Source organism: Mixophyes fleayi, chromosome 1 (assembly GCF_038048845.1).
Source record: "Mixophyes fleayi isolate aMixFle1 chromosome 1, aMixFle1.hap1, whole genome shotgun sequence".
NCBI classification, from domain to species: Eukaryota; Metazoa; Chordata; class Amphibia; order Anura; family Limnodynastidae; genus Mixophyes; species Mixophyes fleayi.
This window is the reverse complement of record NC_134402.1, coordinates 313483212-313489353: the sequence shown is the minus strand read 5'-3', so window position 1 is coordinate 313489353 and position 6142 is coordinate 313483212.

Here is a 6142-nt window from a genome sequence, read left to right as displayed (position 1 = left end):
CAAAGAATCTCAATTGGGCGACCCTTTTCTCTATGGGAGTTGAGCATCGTGGCCATGGATGCCAGCCTGCAGGAATGGAGTGGGGTGATGCTGACCCTGACTTCAGGGACTTTGGTCCCAGGAGGAAGCAAGGCTATTCATAATCTTCCTTGAGCTAAGAGCAGTTCTAAACACTCTGTTACAGGCTCAGTCTCTCTTTAGTAAAGACCCAGTTGGACAATGCCAAGGCCGTGGCATATATAAATCACCAAGTGGGGACCAGAAGTCCTCTAGCTATTAAGGAGCCAGCCAAGATCACCCGATGGGCAGAGCATAACATTAACGTGCTAATCAGTGCTACACTTAATAAATGTGATTTAGTTGGATTGGGAGTGTACATTCACAATGTGTTTGTGTAATTCCGAATTAGATATCTTTCCAATAACAACTCACAGATCTGACATCAGTATAGGTCAGATGGTATGACATTTATCTGTGGGAATGCTACTAAAGCTGTGTACACACTACATGAAATGCTAACGATTAGCGATTTATTAACAACAGACAAAAAAAGAAAGTCACGATCAGCATGCCGATTCATGTGTATACACTACACACGATTTACATCCCGCCACCGTCAGCCTGGAAGATGTTATGGCGAGGAACTGAAGCATGCAAATGTCCTGCAGTGTCAGTTCTGCCCTTAAAGACCACTTTGTTTATTTAGCTAACCTAGTGAAGCGTACATCAGACTTACACTATCTGTAACGCTGAGTGTGCTTGCTCGCTGTCTTCGTTCTCCTTCACTCAGGATGCATAGTGCAGATTTACACTGAACGGTCAGCAGCTGCTGACAGTTCACTAGCTGCTAAACGACAAAAAATCAAACCAGTACGACCAACCAGATGAAGCGATGATCGGCACTTTGGGACTTTAAGTATACACACTCACAGATATCTGGCCAATCAGTCGTATATCGTCTGATTGGCCCGATAATCAGTGTAGTGTGTACCCAGTTTAAGGCAGATCTGATTCACCAAAAATGTGATACTGATGTACAGACTATATAGTAATGGTATCTAATCTCTCATGTGAACAATAATTGTATAAATTGGGTTGGTGATGCAAAAATAATCTGATATCCTAAAATTAGTGAGACATTAGACATATAATCTATTTAATTTTTCTTATTTAGAGATGTCTCAATTTGAATGGTGCTCAATATCAAAGGTATATGTAAGATCTTGGGTAAAAATAGTAGTATGATTAATGTTTAAGTATCAGTGGAATAATATGTAAAATAATATGTAAACATCTTTTGATATCTATCTATCTGACTGACTGTCAGTTATTCCTTCAGATCACTGTTAAATTAGGACTTAATTGGTGAGATGTTCTATCTTCTAGGTTTTTCCAGTTTTGAATTTTCGTATTGGTTTTGTGCTTCTCTGGGTAAGATGAATGCAGTTGTAGCAGCGGCTACAAGGAAAGAAACCACCATTATCTATTGACTGGTCCAGCGAGTTTCTAGCTTCTATTTGTGGGTTGCGATGATTCTTCACTAGACTCATTTTTTGTAGACTTCCTTTAGGGCAGTTGGTAAAATGGTAGCTAGGTTGTCATCTTTTAGAAGTATTGACCAATGTTTCTAATCAAATGTTTCATTTGTGCAGCCAAATTGTTGAATTTGGAGATCAAATATTTTTTTTATTATTCATTTAGTTGGCATGTGGCTTCCGTTTGTAGTTTAAAAGTTACTCTTGTCTTCAGAAAGTGTCTTGTGACCAGTTATAGGTTATAATCTTTGGCGATGAGCAATTTTGCGTTATTTTTTTAATCTGGCTCTGTGGTATGTTTTGAAGCTATGTTAAGTGATGTCCCCTATTTGCTAAGATGTAACTGTTGCCATCTACTTGTTTATGAAAGGTTTTTGTTTCTGGTTTAATATTTTGTATGCAATAGAATAAGAGGCTTTATGTACTTACGTTAAATCCGTTTCTCTGATTCCATCTGGGGGACACTGCTTACCATGGGTTGTGGAGGGGAGCTTGGGAGTTTGCACCTAACTAGTTAAACTTTAGTACTGCCGGCAGACCCCTCCCCTCTACAATCCCCCCGCCTCTTCCTGTCCAGTTAGTTTTAAAAAGCCCCAGGATAAAAGAGGGCAGTTAAACAAGAACACACAGAAGAAAAAACAGAAGGGAGGGATCGCAGTGTCCCCAGACGGAATCAGAGAAACGGATTTAACGTAAGTACATAAATCCTCTTTTCTCTTTCATCCGGTCTGGGGGACACTGCTTACCATGGGGACGTTCTAAAGCAGCCCCTTAAGGGTGGGACTACTCTGAAAATCCTGCTCGTAAAGCACTACGAGCGAAATTTGCATCAGCTGATGCAAAGACATTAAATTGATAAAATTTTGTAAAGGTGTAGACAGAGGACCAGGTGGCTGCCCTGCAAAGCTGGTCCGCCGAAGCTCCATTCCGCGCTGCCCACGAAGCCCCTACCGATCTGGTGGAATGGGCTGTAAGTCTCTCCGGCACAGGACGGTTAGCCTTTATATATGCTTGTCTGATGGTAGACGTAATCCATCTTGCGATGGATTGCTTAGAGGCTGGCCAGCCTCTCTTATTAGCGTCATAAAGGACAAACAGAGTCAGTGCGCCTAATCTGGGAAGTTCTTTTGGCATAAATGCGGAGAGCCCTAACCACATCTAGACTGAATAGAGCTCATCTTCACTACTGGGAGAAACACTCTTTGTTTGCTGGTGTCCATGATGAGTCCCAGGAAAACCATGCACTGACACGGAACCATCTGGGATTTCCTTAAATTTGTCAGCCAACCGTGGCCCTCGAGAATCGCACGGGTGAGGGCTAAATGATGAAGTAGACACTTCTCTGAGGAAGCTTTGATAAGTAGGTCGTCCAAATAAGGAACGACCTGAACTCCCTGCAGGTGAAGACATGCTGCCATTATAGACATCATTTTTGTGAAAACCCTTGGCGCAGTTGAGAGGCCGAAGGGGAGAGCCTGAAACTGGTAGTGGAATGATCCCACCGAAAATCGGAGAAGAGACTGATGGTGGATCCAAATGGGAACATGGAGGTATGCGTCTTTTATATCTATGGACGCCATATACTGGTCCTTTTCTAGGCCGTTTATTACTGACCTCAGAGACTCCATCCGAAATCTGTCCACTTTGAAGTGAACATTGAGGCCTTTTAAGTTTAGAATGGGACGAAAGGAGCCGTCCGGCTTGTTTACTAGGAACAGATTGGAATAAAAACCCCGACCTTTCTGGCAATCTGGAACTTTGCAGATAACCTTCTGAAGCAGAAGAGAAGCGACACAAGCCTGTATAGCCTGTCTTCTTAATGGATATCGAGGTAGCGGGGTCTGGAAGTAACGCTGCGGGGTGGGCCCCAATAGGTCTATCCTGTACCCTTCTAAAATAATACCCCGGATCCAAGGGTCTTGGGAGGACGCTGCCCACTGTTCCCAAAACAGAGACAGACGTCCCCCCACCGGTGCCCCCTGTGGTACAGGGTGGTCGTCAGGACGCAGGCTTCTCCTGAGTCTTGGAGGCCTGGCGCTTAGATGCAAACGAGGATCTCCCCCTGGTGGAGGAGCCTCGAGAATTTGATTGTCTTCCTCTAAAGGACTGTCCCCTATGGGAGGAGGTCCCCCGAAAGGGCTGGCGAAAAGAGCTGCCCCGTGGGTTGCGACTCCTATACGAGTATACTGGCAAGGAAGTGCTTTTGCCCCCCCCCATTGCCTGAGAAATGAGGGTATCTAATTCCGGCCCAAACAAACCTGCTGCAGAAAACGGAATAGACTCAACGGACCTTTTTGATTCTGCATCACCCTCCCAGGGTTTCAGCCATAGTGTTCTTCTTGCAGAAATAGAGGCCGCCTGAATGGAAGAGGAAACCGCTGCTGAGTTCTGGGCTGCCTCGTATAGGTACCCGGAAGCCTCTTTCAAATGCAGGGCCAGGGGTAAAAGTTCTGAGTCCTGCAAGGCCTCCGCCAGCTGGTCTGCCCATGCTTCCATGGCTCTAGCCAATCCAAGCTGAGGCAAATGTAGGTCGGAAAGAAGAACCCGCAGCCGCAAAAATGGATTTTAACTGGGATTTAACTTTGCGGTCATTGGCGTCCGGTAGGGACGCTGAACCAGGAGCAGGGAGTAAGGTATGCTTTGCCAAGCGGGCAATAGGTATATCTACCCTGGGAATAGTCTCCCAGCGGGCTACCTCTTCCTCCTGTAAGGGATACAGGGAGGAGAATCTCCTAGGAATAGAAAACCTTCTCTCAGGCTGCTTCCATGCCCCTTCAGCAATAACCTTAAGCTCAGCAGAAGGGGGAAAATGGCTGGCCTTTCTCTTATCCTTCTTAAAGAGGCTTCTGTCTCTGGGGGTAAGATCCTCCGGCTCTGGGAGGTCCAACGCCTGTCTAACCGCTAAAACCAAATCATTTACAAATTGGTTTTTGGGATGATCTTCCTGTTCCGATTGTATTAATAGGTCAGGATCCGAATAAATCTCCCCCTCTTCCTCAGAGTCTTTTTCAGAATCAGATAGGACCATAAGAGGGTTTACTGATCTAGGTCTCCTTCTCTTAGCAGGTGGGGTACTAGCGGTATCAAGCAACTGGTTAAGCTTGTTCAAGCCCTTCAAAAAAGCTGTAGACCATGCCGGGTCTGTAACAACAGAAGCCGGGTCAGGCTGCAATGAGGAAGGTCCTGGCAGACCCGCTGCACTCGAACCTGAGGAAGCTGGGAGGTCTGACTGTGGGTTAGCATTATTAGCCACCGAAGTTGCTACAGTAGATAGCAACTGATTTGACTGAAAAACCATCTGAGCTAAGGAGGAAACCGACTGTGTCAGGAAGGCCACTCAGGCCGGTTCCTCCGCCGGTGGGGCTGAAACCTGCTGGGTATGCGTAGTGGGAGCCCCTGCTTCGCATGCAGAGCAGAGCGCCAAGGGGTCCCTCTGGCCACACGGTAATTTTACATGACACTTTGAGCATGTGAAGTATTTTGCCATGGGGCCCTTTCCCTTATCTGTCATTCCTATAAAGGAAGGCACACCAAACACACAGAGTAAAATCTTACTGTTGAGTACAGAGGAGAAATGGAGAGAGAGATAGAGAGAGCAAATAAATATATATATATATATATATATATATATATATATATATATATATATATATATATATATATATATATATATATATTATTTGTCTATACAGGTATATAAAAACAAAACAAAACAAGTAATCAACAGATCTTTATAAACGTTGTACTTGTAAAAATAACACCACCAATAATATATAAACCAGTAGGAGACTTAATGTAAATCCTACTAGGACAGGTATTAACATTTGATAGTGTTCAAATAAAGGTGATACTTAGCCAAAAGGGCCACAGAAAAGGAGAAGTCCAACAGCAGTTAGTCCTGTGCCTGCTCCCTCCGTACTGTTCCTCTTCCCGGGCTTCTCTTGGCGCCAGAAGGCTGGGAAAGACCATCTCTCTCTGGAAGGAGGGGGGAACTCTATGCTGTAGCTCCCCCCCCTTCAGTACTGCCGCTTTGCAGCTATATTATTTTCTTGCAAAAAATTTTAAAAAAACGGAGCCTATATTAAAAGCTCCAAGCGTGGCAGAGTAGTGGAGACCTCCAGGACAGAGGTCTCCGCAGCGTTAGCTACCCGGCACCCCCCTCCTATGTATGAGGGGGGAAACGTGGTATGGCCCCCTCTCCTCCTTCTCCATTAGCGCTGGCCTCAGAATTAAAATGGCCGCCGGCGTCTTCTGTTGCCGATAACCGGCACTCTCTGCCTGTAATGGCAGCGCCGGTTATCGGTGGGGGCTGGAGGAGTGACAGCGGTCCGTGAGACCGCTTGTCACTTTTCAATCAGGCACCTATAAAATGTTCAAATCCATGCCAGTGAGCGCCGCTGGCGCTCATCTGGCAAAGGGATGCCTGCGCTGTCCTGCTGTGAGTGTGTTCTCTATAGTAGAACACACTCCAGCGCTGCCACTGCTAGGGAATAAACAAGTTAAAAATCAATAAAATAAAGCAAATATATAAAAAATTACACTACGTACTAAAACACTGCCCCCAACTCCAGGGCACCTAAAAAAAACTGGACAGGAAGAGGCAGGGG